This window comes from Tamandua tetradactyla, chromosome 17, assembly GCF_023851605.1.
Source record: "Tamandua tetradactyla isolate mTamTet1 chromosome 17, mTamTet1.pri, whole genome shotgun sequence".
Lineage (NCBI taxonomy): Eukaryota > Metazoa > Chordata > Mammalia > Pilosa > Myrmecophagidae > Tamandua > Tamandua tetradactyla.
In genome coordinates, this window is record NC_135343.1 from 22,756,031 (window position 1) to 22,777,673 (window position 21,643).

General features: G+C 37.1%; 1 protein-coding gene across 16 annotated transcripts in view; it reads right to left on the reverse strand.

Moving 5' to 3' along the window:
* The window catches only part of NRXN1 (neurexin 1), a 1,149,661-nt gene that overhangs the window by 623,127 nt on the left and 504,891 nt on the right, over window positions 1–21,643 (reverse strand). The window lies entirely within an intron of this gene.

Genomic DNA, 21,643 nt, shown 5'->3' on the forward strand with positions numbered 1-21,643 from the left:
TTTGAATAACAGTTCAAATAATATTAGTTAACTCTAGAAGGTGGTGTTTGAATGGACAACCTGTGTTAGTGGTGTTTCATTTCACTTTTTTTTTTAATTTCACTTTTAATTTGCACAAATGCTGCAAAGTTTGTTCTTTACTCTCATTATCCAGGATACTTCATCAAAAACTGGCTGGGTGGTTCTGATTGTTTGTTGGTTCTAGGGCTTTTTTGGACTCCAAGTAATAATTGGAATAAATCCACTGGCAGGGTTCACAATATCCTGAATCTGTTATAACATCGTTAATAAATAGTAGGCATTTTGACATAAGGATAAAGAGAGAATCATACCCTTTCTCTACTAAACACAAACCACGGATAATTGCAATTTTAAAAGATACAGGTCATAGATATTTAAGGATGAATTAGTTACCTATCGCTTAGATAGTTGTTAAGAATAGAATCAACATTTCACAGCAGACAATATTGTCAGGTTCAAAATTTATTTCTCTTCATATAAAAATGTGTGTATGTAGGGCAGTACAATGGTGGTTCGGTGGCAGAATTCTTACCTGCCATGCTGGAGACCTAGGTTCAGTTCCTGGTACCTGACAATGTCAAAAAATGTATATATATATATGTGTATCTAACTGAAAAAATAAGACAGCCTGTGTCTGATTAGTGCTATGAAGTCAACCAAGTCAGAGCAGCAGTTATTCTTCCATGGTCAACAGTTAGTGTGGTTGATGAGCTTCCTAATATGATTTGTTAATGGATGCTCTATTTGTTAATGGATGAGTGGTTAAGAGAAAATACAAGCTCTGGGATTGGATTACCCATGTTCAAATCCCGGCTGTTTGATCTCTCTAAACCTTGTTTTTCTCCCTTACAGTGGAATAATAATAGTACTCCCCTCAAAGGATTGTTAATAGTGATTAAATGAGAAAATTAAAGTGAGATAACCTATAAAAAAAGCAATCAATGCAATGCCAGGTATATTGTACGATTCCAATAAATATCAACTATTTTTATAATTATCATGGTCTTTATCATCTAGTAAAAATATACATTCTAGTTCCAAATTAACCCACCATAGGGAAATGTTTTGAAACTGAGAATCCCACATATATAATTTGTATTTTATATTTTATTTCTGTCAGTTAAATAATTCACATCTTTCCAATGTTGGGTCTGGTGTTTCAGTTTACCTTTATAATGAAGAAGGATTATTATAAAGCACATAATATCCCTTATTGTTTGAACAAATATGTATCTTGATTTAACAAGCATCTACTGACAATAAAAGAAGAGAAAATGAACTTTAATAATAACAAAAAGGAGTTAGATTAATTCTTAAGAATACTCTTTTGAAAAGTAGAAAGTGCTATTAAGCCCTGGGAGAATTTATTTAAGATTGCCTTTCCTTGGAGAGCTTTAGAGGTAGGAAAAATGCTTTTCATGGATAAGTCTTCAAGTTTTATAATCTCTCACCATTAGTTTCATGCTATCTAAACCTTTTTTTTTATTTTTCCTACTCATTTATTGTTTAAATTTGGAGATTCTTTTGACATAAATAGGGAGTAGGAATCAATATTTTCTGACCAAATGGTGCAGCTGCTTCTGCTGATTCATGTTAACATATTGCCTATGCAATGGAACAACAGTAATTGAATTGAGTACTTCTAATATGAGCAAATGGGTACAAGGCCAAGTGTATTGTTTCATCAATCTGACATCAGCCACAAAAACTTAAGGGATGCAGGCTTAGGAAAATTCTCAATGAGTACTTCAACTAAAAACATAATATAATCTCATGAGTCAATCGGATGCCTTGGACAGAGTGGTTCAAGGAAATGCAGAAAAATAAGTTGATGGGAGTGACAAAGATATAATTCTTTTGGTCATATTACTTAGGGTTAGCCATAGACCCACTTTCCACCCCACCCTCAGAAAAAAGAGAATGGATTTCCATTAAACTCTGCTTTGCTAAGTGTATTGCAGTACCAATATCAGTGTCTGACATAGTGTAGGCACTCAAATATTTGTCGAGAATTCTTTTCTTCCTTTTATAACCTAGTTCACACATCATAGGCTATTATTAATAAAAAAATTTAGAAATATAGTTCAAGTACAGTAGAATGCAGTGTTGTGGACCAAACTGCTAACCTAGTTATCATTTTTTAGCCTATTTCTTTTAGAAAATTTTGTTTGTGTCCAGCTCATAAGCTGGTCTATGTGTTGGAAAACTTCATCTTCAAATACATTTTTTGGGTGTTAATAACTTTTAGGGTGAAAAAAGTGCCTGTGTTAAAACTCTTCAGAGATAGAATCATTTTCCTAGAACCATCTTGATGAGAAGTACATGTTCTTTTTCTCCTGATTTTGTGTTCTTTGAAAGGTTACTCGAGAAGACAGAAAAGCAATTTTGGATAGGCAGACTGATAACTCTCAGATTTACACTACTACTTCATGTGACCCAGATTTCATAATTATCTTACTTTTTCAAAGGTTGACTTTTAAAATGACCTGAATACAGTTCAGTTAGAGTAATGAGTATCTAGTAAGCACTCTAAATCCTCTGAAAAATTGACATGTAAGCTATTTTTGTTTCTTTCTGAGATGTAAAGCACAACTGTAGATTTATTTTACAATCATTCATCTACCTTCTCATTTATACTGAAAGTTATAATTAATTTAAATTTTCAATTTTCAACAAGTCTATGTACTCTATTACATGAACAATTAGTGGCAATATTATTGAACATTGATTTGTATCTGTTCATACTATCAAAGTTTCTTCCAGGATATTGTTTTGTTTTGAAGAGCATTCAAAATCTTGAATTTCATTTCCCTGCTTCATGGCTTATATCATAAGAACTAAAGGGAGAAAAATATCAAAAGAGACTTGCATTTTTTTTCAAGTTGTCATATAACTTCAACATGTTTTTTTCCCTTTCCACCATATTTGTTGGGATTTTAAAAAAATGCTCCTGACACTTAAATATGCAAGAAAAAGGAGTAATATGTTTGTACTTTTTATTCCTGGCTTGAAATTTGAGTCACTGAGTAATACATATGGTCTCAATAATAATTCTGCAAAAGTGGCAACAACAGAGGGAAAAAAATCAGTTAAAGAATGGAAGTTTGACAGTCTGGATGACAGTTCAATTACAAAACGTTCACTTAAGTCAAGTTGCTCAAACCCTCTATGTCTCAGTTCTCAATTTTTAAAAATGATACCTGAAAAGGAAAGGTATGTCATAGCTCTTGAGCTTTTTTTTTCCCCCCCATTAATCTATTTGATTTAGGACAGGGGTAAAAGATAGTCCATTGTTTCTTCTCCTTTTCTGTACTTTTCAAGCTTTGGCTTTAATGACAGCATATTTTGCTTCTTCTGAGCACTGTCTAAAGAGCAAACTATTAGGAAAGAGGATGTTCCCCCATCTTTAGTGCACAGACACTTCAGATTATACATAAATTTGGATTATATCTAAAGTTTGTACCAGTGATATTGTGGTGCTAATGGTTGACAGATAAGGCTCTTTTCCACAAGGAGTGGGGGAGAGAGGCTGTGAAATAAGTCTATCAGTGGAAAAACATTTGCCATTCAGATAACACTTTTTAATATAAATTTATATTTCAGCTTAGAAATTTCAGTGAGACTCTTCACTGAATTAGCATGCACTGGTTAAGTCTTTTCATGCATTAGCCACGACAGTATGCAGTGTAATGGAAGAGCACCGAGATTATAGTTGACTAGAGCAGAGATCCAGACTCTGTCATTGCCCTCCCTGAGAGAAGGCCAACGGCTCATTTTTCTCTGAGTCTTGCTTTTCTCATCCACACTTGGGAATGATAACAAGTGAGACCTTGTATCGCAAGGCAGATTTCAGAGACAATTACAGCTCATCCACTTGCAGACCTGTGAACTTGTGAATGTTCCTCAACCTCACTGAGGCTCAGAATTTAATCTGTAAAATGGGAATGATAATAGTATCTACCACATTAGGTTACCATAAAAAATTATGTTTCAACTGAAGTGCTTATAGCAGGTTCTGGCACAGAGTGAGTACTCAATAAAAAATTAGCTGCTCTTACTGTTATCATTAATAACATTATTCTTACATGGGGTTGACAAAATGAAATGCTGTAACAAGAGCAATTGCTATCATGGCACACAGTACATGATTGACCAATGTTTTGAATTAATTAGTAGGGTGGTAGTAACCAGAAGGATCAAGGGATTCAGCACATTGACCTTCCTTTCTCACTCTGGTATCTGTACTGCAGATGGAGGAGCATGCAGACTTTCTCTGTAGGTGAGGTCTCTTAGCCAGAAAACACATATAGCAGGATAGTCACCTAGTGAGTTCTACTTAAACCCATGAAAGGCTTTCTGTGCCATCTGACAATAACAATAAAGAGCTCTAGTTAACATTTATGGAGTATTTACTTTCAGCCAGGCACTGTTTCAAGAGCTTTTTATATGTATGTATATACATAAATTTATTTACTCTTCTCAAGCACCCTGGAAGATAGGTAACATTATCCCACTTTATTGACAAATATGTGGAGGTACAGAGCTCACTGAATGTGTTTCATCATGACCATGCATGTTTAAATCTCTGAATCCTGGTTTTTACAGAAGTTGCTAAGTAGGAGATTAACAACAAATAGCTATTTGCCACCATGCAAAAGAATGGCCATTATGAGTTACATGGATGATTCCAAAACCAAAATGATTTTCCATCTATTTGTCCTCATTAAAATATCTCTAAATAAATCAAATATCAGAATAGAGGAGCATACTTTTTCAAGTGCCTACAGATTAAAATGTCTCCTCAAATCCAGCTTAATTACAGGGATGTATTTCTCTGTTCCCAAGACTATAACACAAATTTGGAACTGTATATCATTTAGGGTATAACAGATACATCATAAAAGTCCATAGAGTTTAAGAATTATCTAAGGGAACTGTTAATTTAGTTTTTCTTTTGGTTTGTTTTAAATGCATTTAATGCATTTACACTGTTAAGATGAAGTGAATATTTATCTCAGATGACTGAATTTAATTCTTCATTTTTCATAACTGTGATCTATGTATTATCTGTTTATAGCAGTGCATTTGTTTCAAAATACAATCAATGACTACCAAGTAAGTGAATAGCACAGGGCCTCTCTAGCAAGGAGGAAGTAAATTATATTTATTTTTGGCATGAACTGGGTAAGAAAGAGCTCATAAAAGGGAAAACAATGTATTACAACTCCCATCCCCAAAATTAAAAACTTACTTATTATTTTAAAAGTATTTGTCAAAAAAAAAAAGTATTTGTCAATCCCTGCACTTTCAATTCAATCAAGTAAGTACTAATTGGGCACATACGTAAGTAAGGTACTTAAGAAAACACAACTTAGTCATTCCTTTGTACATGTATCAATCCAAGAGAACATGGTTCACAGAAAATAAACCAGTTTAATTTGAAATATATATATATTACACACATTACCCAGATATAAATGTGTTTATAAGAAAAATATATCAGACCTGATGTCATTGATGCCCAGAAACAATATGGTTAGGTTCAGGTGATGGTGCTCAGTTGTCTGGTCAAGCATGTACTGGTCTAACCATTACTGCAATGACATTTTGTGAACTTAAGTCATCAGTCTGTTAATTGCATCTATGGCTGATTACATCCACGATTAACTAAAGGGAGTGACTTCCGCAATGAGAGACATGTAATCCAATCAATTGACGGCTTTTATGGGAGAGTGATGCTTTCAGCAATTAGCAGAGAGAGAACTTTCGTCTCTGCTTCAGCCAGCCAGCCAGCCTCTCTTGGAGAATTCATCAAAGACCTTCATTGGAATGCCAGTTTCTGGCCTGCTACAGGGCTTTAGTAGAGACTGAATGCTTAAACATGGGCCACCAAGTTACCACAAAACCTGAATTACCCATCATGAGCTGGGTGTTCTCTGACCCACCAAACCATAAAGTTGGGTGTGCACAGCAGTACTCCATAATAAAATGGAAATAGTATATATGAGTTGGTTTCGAGTAGGTTCTGAAGGAGCAAATAAGTTACATGAGAAATTGGCCCAAATGCCCATGGCCTCTACTCCTACCATCTTATCTTCTCTTTCCTAGCCCAGAGCTATGGCCTCCTGGGGATTTCCTAATAATCAATGAACTGAGGAAGAGAAAACTCAGGCCTGGTTTATAGATAGTTTTACACAACATGCGGGTACCACCCGAAAGTGGACAACTGCAACACTGCAGTCTCTTTTGGGATGTCCCTGAAGTACAGTGTTGAGGGGAAATCCCCCAGTGGACAGACCTTCGAGCAGTGCACTTGGTTATTCATTTTTCTTGGAAGGAGAACTGGACAGAGGTACATCTGTATACTGACTCATGAGGTTGCTAATAGTTTGGCTGGATGGTCAGGCACTTGGAGGGAGCATGATTGGAAAATTGGCAACAAAGAGGTCTAGGGAAGACGTATGTTGATAGACCTTTCTGACTTGGGAAAAAAGGAAGATATTTGTGTCCCATGGGAATGCTCACTGAAGCAGAGGAAAGTTTTAATAATCAAATGAATAAGATGACCAATTCAGTTGATACTGGACATCCTCTTTCCCCAGCCCTTTTAAGGGAGAGGTGACAACTTTAGCAGTCAGAAGAGAGAACTTTCGTCTCTACTTCAGCCAACCAGTCTCTCCTTGGGAAGTCATCAAAGACCTTCATCAGGTTTGCTAGCTCACAGCCTGCCCTATGGAATTGGGACTCATGCATCCTCACAGTTGCATGAAACACTTTTTATAAAATCTCAGACTATTTATAGATATTTCCTGTTGGTTCTGTTTCCTAGAGAACCCTGACTAATACCCACATGTACACATCCATTGAAATACACAGTATCTCTTTCACAGATGATATAGATAAGCATGTATATACACACGTCATATACATGCCAAAATATAAACATACCCTAGTAATATTTGATAATTTCAAAAATTAGAGAGTTCTTGGGTAAAGGACACAGAAGGCCTTACTCATTTGGTAGCAAAAATATCCAAATGAAATTTTTATCCTTTAAGAGTCTGGCACATTCCAAAATAAGGGCTGTAGCACACGCAAAAAAATATTTACTGTTTTTTGGTTAAAAAAATTGAAAATTAAAGCAATTTCTCTCAATTTTCCTGGCGCCATGAAAAGACATGTATAGAAGTACAATAGAGGTAAGGTGGTCCTTTTTTATTATTCCTTATACTCATTACTGTGCTATCTTCCACACAAGATCAAGTTTCTTATGCTGTTTACTTTTTTATACAGAGAGCATAGCACAGAGTCTGCATCTAACAGAAACATTAAAAAGTTGTTGAACTTAAGTGACCATGGGATTGCTATGATTCCAGCTTTTTACACAGAGTAAGGCCTTCTGTGTCCTTTACCTAATGAAATGAGATACCATAGAATTTGCATCTGTATTTTGATGGTGCCCACATGAGGCAAGCACCCATTCAATTGTAGGTATTTAGAAATGTGGGGTGGTTGGGGAGGGGATGGTGTGATAATATCATGCAAAATAATTCTTAGCACTGAATTAATTTAATTCTACGTAAATGTCCATAAAGGGATTTTGAAAGATATGATGTTATTTTTTTTAAATCTAATCTTATTGCAAGACAGACAATGTGCAGATAAAATTTTCAACTAAATATGTCAACCCAAACCAAAATAACAAAACTAGCGATGGAATGTAAAAAGAGATGATCATAACATTATTTCTCAATAAAAGTGTTTGACTCATTTAATTTGAAACCAAAAATTAGTTATAATTCAGAGAGAAAACATAACAATATGTTGTTTATGCAACATAGAGAAAGAAATATTTTTCCTTAGCTCCAATTTAACATGATCAAATTCTATTCATAAAAAGAACAAAAAGGAAAAGAACACTCTCACGCTCTGTCCTTCCCTCATTCCATCATTAGGTGAGCTGCCTAGAGTTATTAGACCACACTGGTTATCATCTGAAAAGGCCATTGGGGGCTCTGAGACCAGGTTGTCCCTGGATTAACAGCTCTATTTAATGAAGCTTTCAGTGGCATGTGGGTGTGTGGCAAAGTAACCTGGGTTCCACTGAAGAGTAATGTCTATTTTTCTCATATTAAAGGTTCAGTAATACTTTTAGGAAAAAAAATAGTGTTGAAAAATAAAACGCAAATGTCAGGGATATGAGATTTTAGATGCAGGTTTTTCGTTTTGTTTTGTTTTGTTTCAGTGAGTGGTGGAAGTGGTGTCTCTTGTTTTCTGAAATGCAAGGGGTAAAACTAGATCAAGCGTCTTTATTTTCAAATGAGGAAATTGATGCTCAGAAAAACTAAAGGACTTCCAGATGGGACTAATGTCTAATCATTGTCTAGAATTGGGGACCACAGTGTTCACTGTTCTCTTAACTCAATAGAGGAGGACAAGAGGGGGAGGGGGGGAGGAGGAAGAGGAGGAGAGACCAACAATGAACTATCTCTGTCATAGGCCCAAGATTAGGAGAGACGCTTGAGAAATTACAAGAGCAGCGTCTTTTCCGCAACATGACTAAAAGGGAACCATAAATATTTTAAAGGCAATTCCAACTTTAAAACTCTGTTGACTATGCAATAAGCCGATCCTTAATTTAAAAAATAAAGTCTTGAGGGGGAAAAATTCTGCAACAATTTCCCCCACTGAGGGCATTTAGAAAGACACTGAAAAAGTTAACTAGGAACAACAATAAACTTGCAATGTTTACTGCTATATTGTAACTAAGTGATGGAGCTATTTTCAGCATCAGTCTTTCATGATCTTGCAGAATATAACACATCATAAATTATGGTTTAAAGTTTCTATTCCAAGATAGCAGATGCTACTAAAAAGGGTAATATATGTCTGCTTTATCCAAAAACTTTTAATCCCCTGTCAGTCTCACAGAGCAAAAAGTAGCTATTATTATTATTTGTATTGTTAGTAGTGGTGGTATTGTTTTTAGGAAACCTATTGTCTCATGACCAAAGAACAATAACTCTGAATTGATAATAACACAATAGAGAAATCCTTTGTCAGGCTTTGATTCAGCAACACATTTTCTTTTGCATCCCCAGATCATGTGCTCAGTGAAGCACCCTCAACCATCTTATTTTAGATTTTTCTAAATGGGTGACTGTTAATGGGTAAACTACTATTTAGCATATATATATGCTAAATACACACACACACACACACACACACACATATATATATACTATATATAGTAAATATTCCATTTACTATATAGTATGCCTTTTCTCCTACTGATTTGCAATGACTTAGTGTATGTTGTTTTGGATATACTATAAAGTTTAAACAATTAAATCATTCACTTTATTTTGCAATATCACTCTTTAATCATGTTTACTCACTTCTAAACTTACCAAGTCCTCCTCCAAGAGAGATTTGATAAACCTATTATTTTCATATGAAATGTTTATTTCACATGAAATGATTATATATGTGTGTGCATGTGTGTGTATAACTCCTTAATCAATTTGAAAATATTCGCCTCTGTTGTAAGGTGAAAATTTAAAAATGATTTCCCCAACAGATATTTACAATTTGAACCAAGCTGGATGAGAAAAGAATATTTTTTCTCTTTTTCACTGGTATAAATCTCTACCACATATTAAATTCTATAAACAAAGTTCTATTCTTGAGCACCTTATTCTGTTTTATAAATTTGTTCCCTTTTTCTTGATTTCATTCCACTTCACTCAATTATCATAGCTTTATAATATTTTGTTAGGCCCCTCCCACCATGTCATTTATATTAAATATTCTAACATTGTATCACATAGAGATCTTTGCTTTCTGAATAGACAAGATAAATACATGTAACATAACTAGTTTTCCAAAATGTAGCACTGAAATCATGACATCATGCATTCAAACTCACTGAAAGGGTCTTATCTTCCTAAAATACAAAGGAAACTGTACCTTACTTAGAATTACATTCTTCTTATTGTATTAAAATTATTTGTAAAGTTATCATTCATAGATGAGCATAATAATTTCTGTTTAACACATCAAAGAATCTGATTTTGTGTCAGAAAAAAATATCTATTAACCAGAGGACTGAAATATTACAGATAAATGAAATCAAGAAAAATGAGGAATGCGGTTATAAGCTCACTAATATTATTCCTCATTAATGATATTCCAATATTATTGTAAGGCCCTGATAAACTTTCTTGTGGTAAAATACCAGGGGTAGTTGACCAGTACGTGCGAGATGTTAGATGGGTGGAGTTGATGACTCCTGGTAAGGAAGAATGCCAAGCAGCCTCTGAGTGCCACTTTAAGACGGAGCAAAGAGACAAGGCGGTGCATCGAGGTGACACAAGTAGCATCAAGCCAAAAAGAAGTGGAAAATCTAAACCTGGTTGTATAAATTTTCAGTTTTCTTTCTATGGGATTGTTTTTCTTTTTTTATCATGGTGAAGTTCTCTTTAGCAATAAAAACTGTAGGAGTCTATTAAGCCTCCTCAACCTGAGATTTCAGTAGCTGCTTATCTAATTTCGGACCTTCTTTCCTTTCTTGCTCTGACTTCTTGCTTTTACTTTTCAACCATACCTCCATCTGAGAATCTTCAAAAGAAACAGGGAAAGTGACATTAAAGACCACTAGTGCTGCTGGTTTTGGCATCTGCAATTAAACACTATGCAAAGTAGATTTGTTCCTGAGAAGTAGTGTGTAAATCTGTTCTGTAATTTCAATATGATCTTATAAAGGCATCATATTGTAACTTATAGATATTTAGATATAATCCTTAGTTTGAGTTCCTGCTTTGCTACTTAACCATTCATACTGCCTTGGACAAGTTCCTTAGTTCTCTTTGAGGTAGTTTTCCCTCTTTATCAAATGAAGTTATTAATACTTATTTTGCATTATTATTTAAATGATGCATTACTAAGTGCTTGAATTTGGGGCACTGAGTAGAGAATAGCTATTATAATTACAGTTATGATCTTACATACATGAGTGATTGTTTTTTAAATAAATGACTGTCTCTAAAAAGCAAGGTATTCTGTTGAAGTGATTGATCACCCTCAGATCTCAAAGTTTGCATGTATACTTCCAACTTGCAAAACACCATCTCTTGTCTCCCAAGAACTTGATATTTTTACATACTTCATCACAAAACACATATTGTTTACTAAAGAATACTTTGAGCATTTAAAATTCATAACAGACATTTAAATGACAAGATGAGATAGCCTCAATATTCACACTGAGTTAATAGAATTACTGCCTGATACAAATAGTTGTTGTATTTAGTTTGCGCTGAGAGTGGGTAAGTATGCATGTGACTTTTGATAGGTTTGTTGAAATACTGAGCATATGTAACTATTCTTCATTTCTAATTTCAAATATCCCAAAAAGTATGGAGACCACAGTTTGGGACCAGTTATTTTTCAATTATAACTGTTACGCGTTGGGGTATTTCTTCTTAATGCATTCTTTAATTATTTCCTTTGGAAGGTCCCTAGTGCTTCAGATGTCAGATGGGCTCTGCCTTTCACCAGGGGTTGCCTATTTAACTGTTTATAATGAATGGGGTTTTATGTGTTGCTGAATTTCTCATGGCACACGTTGGGAAATTCTTGGCAGCATTTAAATTGGAGAACTGAGAAACATATTGGCACTACGGAAGCTCAATCAGTTCCCAGGCAGGAACAGGGCTTTTGCCAAGGAAAATACTTTAAAATTCAAAAAATAAATAAATAAATACCAAGACCAAAACCTCACACAACCCCAGGAAAACTGAGTTTGTGTCCAAGATTAAATGAATGCTGCCGCAGATATCTCAGTAAGTCAGCAAATAGAAGGGGGAAATCCCTCACACTTTCAGAAAAGAAACAGAAACAAGATTTCCCTCTTTTGGAGGCAGATAATATGCTTAAATATCTTGGTTGTTTGAAAAATTCAACTCACTACTGAGAGAAATAAAATAGTCTGCTTCCTTCTTATGGAAAACAGTCTATGTTTATATGATATACAAATAAATAATCAGTTTATTCATTACAATTAAGACATACTTAACAATTGGATATTTTTAATGGCCCACAGCAATTATTGATATTCCTACACAAAATATCCAGATGGCCACATTTTTTTCAATGAATTGAGCAGGTACCTGGACAAAGGCATTGGCTACTGGGGAGGCTGCTCTGTGGACGGTAAGAGGAAACAGCTCTAAATGTGTTATCCGGGCTCTAAGAAGTCCTAAATCCTTTATTCCTTCTTTCTCTCTCTCTCTCTCTCTCTCTCTCTCTCTTTTTTTTTTTTTTTAACTCAGTTGTTATTGCAGCTGTTACTACAGGAATATCTATAATCTTATGTGGAATAAAGGACTTTTACATAGTGGTTTACTCCTCCCATGTATTACTGACATCAGTTCCTCCCTTCAATACTCCGCACTCTCTCAGTCCAGGTTTCAACCTTTTTTTTTCTTTCTAGAAAAGCCATTACCTGGCTGCCCCTTGCTGGCTTACTGAAAGCTCCCTGCATTCCTGGGTGACCACTGGCCGGGATGACTCCCTGGGTTCCTATATTCTGGGTGCTGTTTTCTTGCTTTATTCAGAAATGGAAAGGGCTTGATTGATCACCAAACAGAAGCTGGTGTGATGCTAGTTTGACCACCTCTCAGCAGGTGGCTAAATGGATACCTGCTCTCCACTTCAACCTTAGCCACTAGGTTGACGGCCTTCTCTCCCAGCTCTGAGCTGAACACCTGCAGCAGACAGGAGTTGGCCACCTACAAAACTCATTCCTCATTTCCTTAAGTAGCTGTATGTTCCTTGACATAATATCAGTGTGAATCCTAACAGTACCACTAACAAATCATTCAGCACGTTCTATATGCCCCATGCTTTTTTAGCTACATTACACAAATTCTCTCATTTAATTCTCACAACAGACTCATGAAGAAAGCATTTTTATTCCCATACTAATGCTCAAAAAAGTTATCTACCTTGTCCAAATGGCATAGTTAATAGATGATTGAGCAGGATCTAACTTTGGCATTTAACTGAGTCCAAACTTGCAGATGTCATTGTTTAATGCATGTTCCCTGATCATTCCAGCAGATGCTGATTGACCTGCTGTACATTTCACCAGCAATGGTCCTGGGCACATTTCCAACCTCATCATGCCTTTTATGTGTTTACATGAAGGAACATCTTTTACCTTTTTTCTTCTTCAAATGATTGGTTTGACTATTTGTGGTTTTCTTAGACCCACTGTTAGATAATATCCCTTAGGTTCCATCCCACTCTTTAACTCTCTTGATTTCAGGATAATTGTTGCTCCCATGATAATCACTGAGACTACAATTTGGTATCATACTTTATTTGTTCTCACTTCTCTCTGAGAACCAAATTACCTGGCCATATTTTCAAGTGAGCACAAAACTGGTTGTGAATTTTAGGAATTCCTTAAAGTAAGGTTTTTATGTTACCTTTTATCTGGAAAATAAGAAATGAGTTTAGCATTAGCAAGAAAGACTTTCTAAGGGTCAGTTTGCAGTGATCTAAATTTAGCCTTGACTGCTACAGCTTCCTTCTATCAAGTAGGAGATTAGTGATGCCCCAAACACATATAAATTGAGGAAATCATTTTTATTATAATAGGTGAAGTCCAATACAAAAGGGTTAGGGTTAGGATGAAGTGGGTGAGGTGAGCAAGACACTTGCCTTGGGTGCAAAACATAAGGTAGAGAGCTAAGAAACTCAGTAATCAAGACAAATAATATTTTAATGCAATATTTTCTAAAAATGTAATGACTGCAAAAAATCCATAAAGAACAAAATGTCAAAACCTGAAATAAATACATGATCAGTATTTACTGATTTTTTTTTGTCTCAAATTACAGTAACGCCTGGCATGACCCTGTAATCCAGTATTTTCTTAGGATTGATTTAATCTATTGGAAGTATATTTATTAAAACAAATTCCAGTAACTACAGTGATTTTGGGTGGTGGTGGTGGAGGTAGAGGGCAGGGAATGCCACCATTAGCTACAACTAAAATTAGAACCAGAATGCACTATTAATTTTTAAGGTGTGTTAGTCATTAATAAAACTACTTTCACCAAAAGAATAGTAATAACAAATACTGAGAGAGTACTTAGTCAGACACTGTTTTAAGTAGACTAATTCAATCCTAATGTCATCCTGCTGAGATAGAACAGGCTCACTGCTGAAGATTTCTCAGCAGCACATTCATTCAATTGCTATTGGGCGGCTCCTCCTGGTACTGTGCAACCCAGTGACCCTGGTAAACTTATGGCCCCTATTTTACAGATGAGGAAACTGAGATTCAAACAGATTCATGTTCATACAGTAAGTGGTAGAACCACATTTTAAATCTAGGTGGTTCAGGTCTAAGATGCTCACTTTTAACCAAATTATAAAAAAGAACCCCTCCAAAACCAAATAGTCTAGTCTTATCCCTATCTCACTGGCCACCCCAAACCCACAACGCTGTTAACTTTTAATAATAATGACCCCAAGAATAAAGATCCTCACTTGAACTTTTATATAAACTAGTTAAAAGCTCAAGATAGGGCTCAGACTTTTGAGGTGACTTAGCTGGGCCCTCGTGTGCACGAGCTAATAAAACCCACTTCCCAAAACTGCGGATCCTTAGTCTCAGCCTGTTCTAACTTCACGGAACGTTCCTGGAGGCCTGCGGCCTGGTTCCTGGTTTTCGCGCTACATGTCTGGGGGCTCGTCCGGGATTTGAGGCAGGTGTGCTGTCACCTTCCTCGCCCATGGCGGTGGCGGCGCCCTGACTGGAGACCCGATGGAATCCAGTGCCGGCAGCGGGGCATTTCCCTGTGTCTCGGATTCCTGAACTCCCTGGATGGGGCACCTGTCACTGCCAGAGCGGCAATGGATCCGGGACAGTTTCTGGAACCAGGTTTCTGGGAGCACTGCCCGTCTGTCTGTAATCCCAACAGCTGTCAAAGCCGTGAGGAGCATCCTATAAATTCACCACTGTCAGGTCAAAAGGGCCACTGCACACCACCCCTGGGGGTGCAACCCTGATCCCAAACACCTGAGATGCCCCGTCCTCCGGGAGCCACTGTGCCCTTCTCCATCACAGCTGAGATGAGCTGACCAGCCCGTGACTGAGGCCAGAGTGACCGTCATCGCCCTGCTCTAGCTCACCGGAAGCAGCTAGTCAACGCATGGCCAAAGCCTGAGGAGACCCCCGAGCCCTGCCTCTGTCACCCCGGAAGCTGACTGATCTACGCAGGGCCAAAAATTAGAAAATCAACACATGGACATCCCGGCCTGCCGGGTCTGTGGACTAACTGTCTTTTCTTGTTCTTTTATATTTGTCTTTCATTTAGCAGTTTCAGCCCTCCTGGAAATAGGTCCCCTGGAGTTCTTCCTGAAAACCAATTTTACTCTCATTCGATGGAATTCCTCTTACCTGGGTAACTTCCCCCTTCCTAGCTGCTGCTCAGTGTGTGTGTCTACACTAATATTATAAAAAGGTTTTTAGGATAGAAAGTAAGTCACTGTTTATAAGAGTTAAGAGCTTGATGTTTAACCCCATGCTTGCAGACACAAGTCTATGAGTAAATGCAGATTTGGGATTTCAGGATCTGGAACTACAATAGAAGCTGAGTATGCAGATAAAACACAATGAGGTGTGAAAAAAAAAAACTTGCTTAAGGGAAATTAACATCCTAGCCTTAGAAGTATTTACTTCCTGGAACTTGTTTTTGCCTTGTATAGCTTTTGCATGCAAACAACCTATATCGTCTTTTTTGCTAGTAAATAATTTTGTACTTGGTTGAAAATATGCCCCAGTATACTATAATCCCACCTCACCAGGTTCAATAATGCTGTTTTCGTTACTCTAGTATGGCAAAACCTGAGAAAGCCTCCTGGGAGCTGGTACTAACTTTATCTCTTGCCCAAAAGTTATGAGCTAAGCCTTCACTGAAAAAAAAGAAAAAAAACATGGGCTCCCAAAAGCATGTAACCAAAGCTATTGCCCCATGAGCAGGTGAAAAAACCCCAAAGCAGGTACTGGGCATAGAGGCCAGGGGGCATAGGCTGTCAAAGAGACAGATCAGACCCTCTCAGGGGTTGTTACTGCTCCCTCACTTACACACCTTGTACCACCCTGCTTGGCCCCGGAAGATGGCTGGTTAGCCAAAGACGGGTAAGATTCCACAGGGGAGGAACAACCTAAGATAGGCACAGTCCAAAAGGGGCCATCAGGAGAAAACTTGAGGCCAATAGAGGGAGAACACAGACCTTTACCCCCCCAATTTCCCAGGGGCCTAAACCCTGCATGGCTACATTGTTTCCTATGCCCAGCTGAGATCGGAACATACCAACACTTGCAGTAAGTAAATAAAATGAAATATAAGTGATGCTATAACCCCTCCTTAAAAGTCGGGGTAAGCATCAAAAGGGGGAAATGTAACAGGCAGGTCTTTCTGTCTTTCTGGTTTAGCTGTGCTCTCTATAAAAAATCCCCAACCCCCTCCCCCAGCCTTCAGGAATTGGTAAAGATGCAGATAGGCAAAAGAAGACATTCCTGGGGTGGGGGCCCCTCAATAGTTCTCAGCTTGAATCAGCCAATTGTGTACCTTGTCTTTAACATGTCAAAAAGTCTACAAAACCTAAGGTTACCTTTTGTTCGGGCTCAGACTTTTGAGGTGACTTAGCTGGGCCCTCGCACACGAGCTAATAAAACCTACTTCCAGAAAAAAAAAAAAAAAAAGCTCAAGATAGATGGTAGAGGACAGATGATAGATGACAGATACATACAGAGAGGATAATTGATAGGTAGATGATAGACAGCTGATTAGACAGATAGATAAAAAAGACATACATATGAATGTATAAAAGTTTGATATTTATGCCTGAAATGACTATAACATGGTAAAGAGCTATTTGTTTTCAATGAGCTGCCACTGAAATCACCTCATGTAGACTAGAAAAGTGCAGTAGAACTCTGACATACACCAATCAGTCTGCAGGACAAATGTATAAACTCGACAGATCACCTAAGAGATTCTTGCAAAACAGTAAATGGAAAAGTAAAAATCACAAGTTCTGAAAGGCCAATAGAATCCAGCACCTGAGCCTGTGCCCCAGCTGGTGGAATGATTTCTACAGGGGTGTGCCTAATGTTCTTACATCAATCAGCCAACTGATCAAAATCTAATATAACCAATTATATAAATTTCAGCTCTTTGTATGTAATAGCACTATAATTATATGACAGACTTGAACACTGTAAAGGGTTATAGACAAAAGAATAAAGGACTCCAAATAAAGCCTTGAGATTACGTCTAATACAGAGACTCTCTCAAGTGACCACTATCACCAATTCATGCTTCCATACACATATGGATTTATGCTAATCTGATTTACCACTAAACTAAACAGCAAACAAACAAGAATTCTAATGACCTTATGGTAGAGTATTGATGACTGATGTTCAGAATGAAAGGAGGAACATCTTTCAGGAGTTGAGAAACAAACAACCTGGGTCTTGGAAAAATACTATACCCAAGGGACATGAGACATATGCTGGTAGGTTACAGAGTACCGAAGGGCAGAATCAAGGGCAGAGAAGTCCATGAGGAGCAAAACATGGAAGATTTTGATTCCACACAAAATGCTGGGTGTTCCCATACCATTGTTCAGAAGGCTGGTGTCTTTAATTAATTAATCATACATTGTTAACTGCTATTACTAACCCCATTAATAATTAATTTCTTATAAACATGCCAAATCCTATCAGCCTTTCCTCCTCCCTCCTCATGTAACAGTATCATTGAAGAATAATTTTACTTTTAGTTAATTTGGAGACTTTTTCATGCCTATATGACTTATTCAAAAACTATAAAAATGAGCTTTACATGTTAGCATGAAAGCTTTGTTCCATGTTTGAGTAGCAGAATGGAACTGTAAACTGTGGCAGCCTCCTTGTACATGTGTGCTCCTGGTCACAACAGAGATAAGGATGTGGAGAGATTAGAATAAACCCAATCATACTGGAGGGAAAACAACCAAATGGGTAGGCATTTGGTGGGAGGAAGGCCAGAATTATTCCTCATGTATTGTTACATTTTGTTATTATTTTGCACCTATTTTATGGCAGATTGATACCATGGGGTATTTGGCAATATTCATATGATTCTATAACTTGTTAAATAAAGAGTCAAATGACTGCTAGGGGCCAAAGGTATGATTTTTAAAAACCAGATTGTTTTCTGTGGCTGCCTCCCCTTTGTAATTGGGTAGGGTATTAGACTGACATAAATCTCTCTGTAAGAATTTTCTGAATGAATACCATGCTGATTTGAAGCTGTTATGTACTCCCAGAAAAGTCATGTTCTTTTAATTCAATCTTGTGGGGACAGACCTATCATTGGGTGGGACCTTTTGATTAGGTTGCTTCCATGGAGATGTGACCCACCCAATTCAAGGTGGCTCTTACTCCTTTTACTGGAACCCTGTATGAAAAGAATGAAAGGCAGAAAAAACAGAGAGAGCTCAGATTCAACAAAGAGAGGAGAGAGATGAAACCAAGCTATAAACGTCTGGAGATGCTAAGCTAAGAGATGAAACCCAGGGTCTGCCCCAGAGAAGATAAGTGAGGACCTACAGACACTTAGAGAGAAAGCCACTGGAATCAGAAGCCGAAAGCAATGGAGCAGGGAGCAAGGACCAGCAAACACCAGCCACATGTCTTCCCAGTTGACAGAGGAGTTCCAGTTGCTGGCAACCTTTCTGCACAGTCATGTTCTCTGGATTATTTAATCTGGACATTTTCATGGCCTGGCCTTAGAAATGTAAATTTATAACCTAAAAAAATCCGCTTTATGAAAGCCAATCCATTTCTGGTATATTGCATTCCAGCAGTATCAGCAAACTGAAATAAATACTGATGGAAAAATATTTGTTATCTCATGAATAATAGTTATATGAGCGCATTTCCTGGCAATTCTTCTCAATGAGGGCAACAATGACAATACTTTTTATGCTGACCAATACACATCATCGCAGGAGCAGAAAGAAAAGGGATAAAAGAAGCAGTTTAGACAGCCACTCATAAATTATAATATTCAACTGTTTTCAACCAGGTCACAAGTCAACACTTAGCAAATGAAGATGTGTTTTGAGAAGCACACCTAGAGCTGAAATGTGTGCAATGGAGCAAAAGATAAGTTTTCACTGGCTATGGCATTAGCTATAAAGCCACAGGATCTACTTCTTAAAGAAGCTTATTGACACAGGAAATCTTTAAAGAACATATTAGTTAAAATTATCACAATAGAAAAGGTTTAAAGGAATAGATGCACAGCTTTAATAGCTCAGGGCTTCAGAAAGGTAAAATATAAATGATCATACAAAAGATCAAGTTTGCACAGGGAAAGGGACTCACTCAGTAAGTTATGAGTTTGAAGAGTTATACAAAGGCTTTGAGTCCTAAGAAGACCATGCATAAAGTGGCTTTCCTGAATACCATGGAGATTAAATTTTTCAAAAGGTTTAACCTATGTCTTTTTATACTTTATAATCTTAATTCCTAATTGTCTCATCACATTTTTGCCTACAGTAATATCTCGTTCCTTGTAATTCCTAATTGTCTCATCACATTTTTGCCTACAGTAATATCTCGTTCCTTGTTTTCTCTTGGTTTCCCCACTTAGTGAATCAATGGCTGAGTCCATTTCAAAAAGGTATAGTTGTTCGTCAGGTTTAAGTATGATAAATTTCCTTTTTTTTTTTCCTAATAGTAAGATCAGAAAATAAGCATTGTTTTTGTTTGTTTGTAAAAGCCACAATTTAGGCAAAGCAAAATACTTAAAGAATTTGTACACTCCAACATTTCAACATGGGAGAGGAGTACCTGTTACCCTCAGAAGCACAGCACACAGCAGGAAATAACTCGGAAGTTCCTGCCACACAGGAAGGAGAAAACCATTCAGATATACATGGGAGAAGAGCTTAGAAAGAGGGAAAAGAAAGAAAAAAGGAAGTAAATGGAGTGAACCTTCTCTAAACTGAAGGTGAGCCTTAAGACCAGTGAACACCCAGATAAGACTGAGAATTCAGAAAACACTGATGCTGCTGCCACACTCACCTGAGTCTAAAAGAAAGTCGCTTTGAGAAGGCCTGATGTGGATAAGGTACATCAATGCTTCGGAGAGGCAGAGGTGATAATTGTGTGAGGGAGTTAGCCTAGCAAAGCCTCCAGGATCCAGCAGGAAACAGAGTTCTTGGGACCCTGAGGTGGACCCAGAGATGGTGAGGAGAATCAAGGAACCAGAAGAGGCCAGGAGCCAGACAAAAAGGATTCAGGAACTTGAAGACTGGAGGCAAGTCCCGAAGTGTGTATATGTCCACCTATCGAACCAGGTAGGGCCATTTAGGTCTCAGTCTTTGTAGTATGGGAAGTGACTACACTGGATGAGGGGCATCGTGGGGAGGGCATGGATGAGACTGAGAAAACCCTCAGACAGAAATCCTTTCCCACATCCTGGGGATGATTGAAAGAGAAATCTTCTTTTAAAAGGGAGAAAACTCTGCTAGCAAATTTGAACTTTAAGCAGATTTAACTGAATATCTACTGACTTGAAGGAAATACTTTTAAACAAGAATTAAATGAGCAACTTACAACTGGAAACTTAATGTATCACCTCTCCTCAACCCACCATCAGCAGGAATGGGAAATTCAACCCAAGATTAGTACTGGAAGATAAAATAATTTACATTTTTTTGCCTATCTTTTTAAAAGTGAATACATTCTTACACTGTTTTTACTCCCATTCCACTATAATCACAAGGCTTTTCTGAATAGTAAAAGTCTTCTGAACATTGAAATATATGGTCAATACCAGACAGGTGGCCAATTTGATCCTGGGCAAAATTCTACATGCCAATAATTCTTTCCACAAAATGATACTTTCTTTTTTAAATGTAAGGGTCCTTCGTATCTGACCTGATTTTTCTGCTTTTGCAAATATACCTCTTCCTATTTCCCTTAATAAACACAGGCTCATTCAGCCCTTCTCTTACGAGGGGCATATTACAAATGTCGTAGTAACAATAACAGCCACCACTGATTGATGGCTGGTACCTGCCAGCCTATGCAGCGAAGCCAACGTCACAATTACTACATCAGTTCTCCAAAGTACTTTTTTGTATCCCCATTTGCAATGGCAACCAAGGCTCCGAAAAATTTAAATGCCTGCTCCAAAGTAACTCAGCTAGTAACATTCATTTCATTATAAATACCAAATTCCTATGAAGAGTCTAACCAACAAATGGATGCTATCACTGAGGAATTGGCAGGTCTGTGAGAAAAAGAGACTTTTATTTTTCTACCTAGCAATCATTTTTAGGATTTTCTTTTCAATAGACAGTAATTACAGGATGTTGGAAGAAGGGCTAGAGGTACTGAGAAATGTGAGTTCATGTTTCAGTCCTGCCATTAATTGCATGAATTTTGGCAAGTACCTCTTCAGTTTTCTTATCTGTTCAATACTGTCTTATTTCTCTCAAAGTATTATGAGTATTTCTACCCTTGTTTTAATTTTTATAG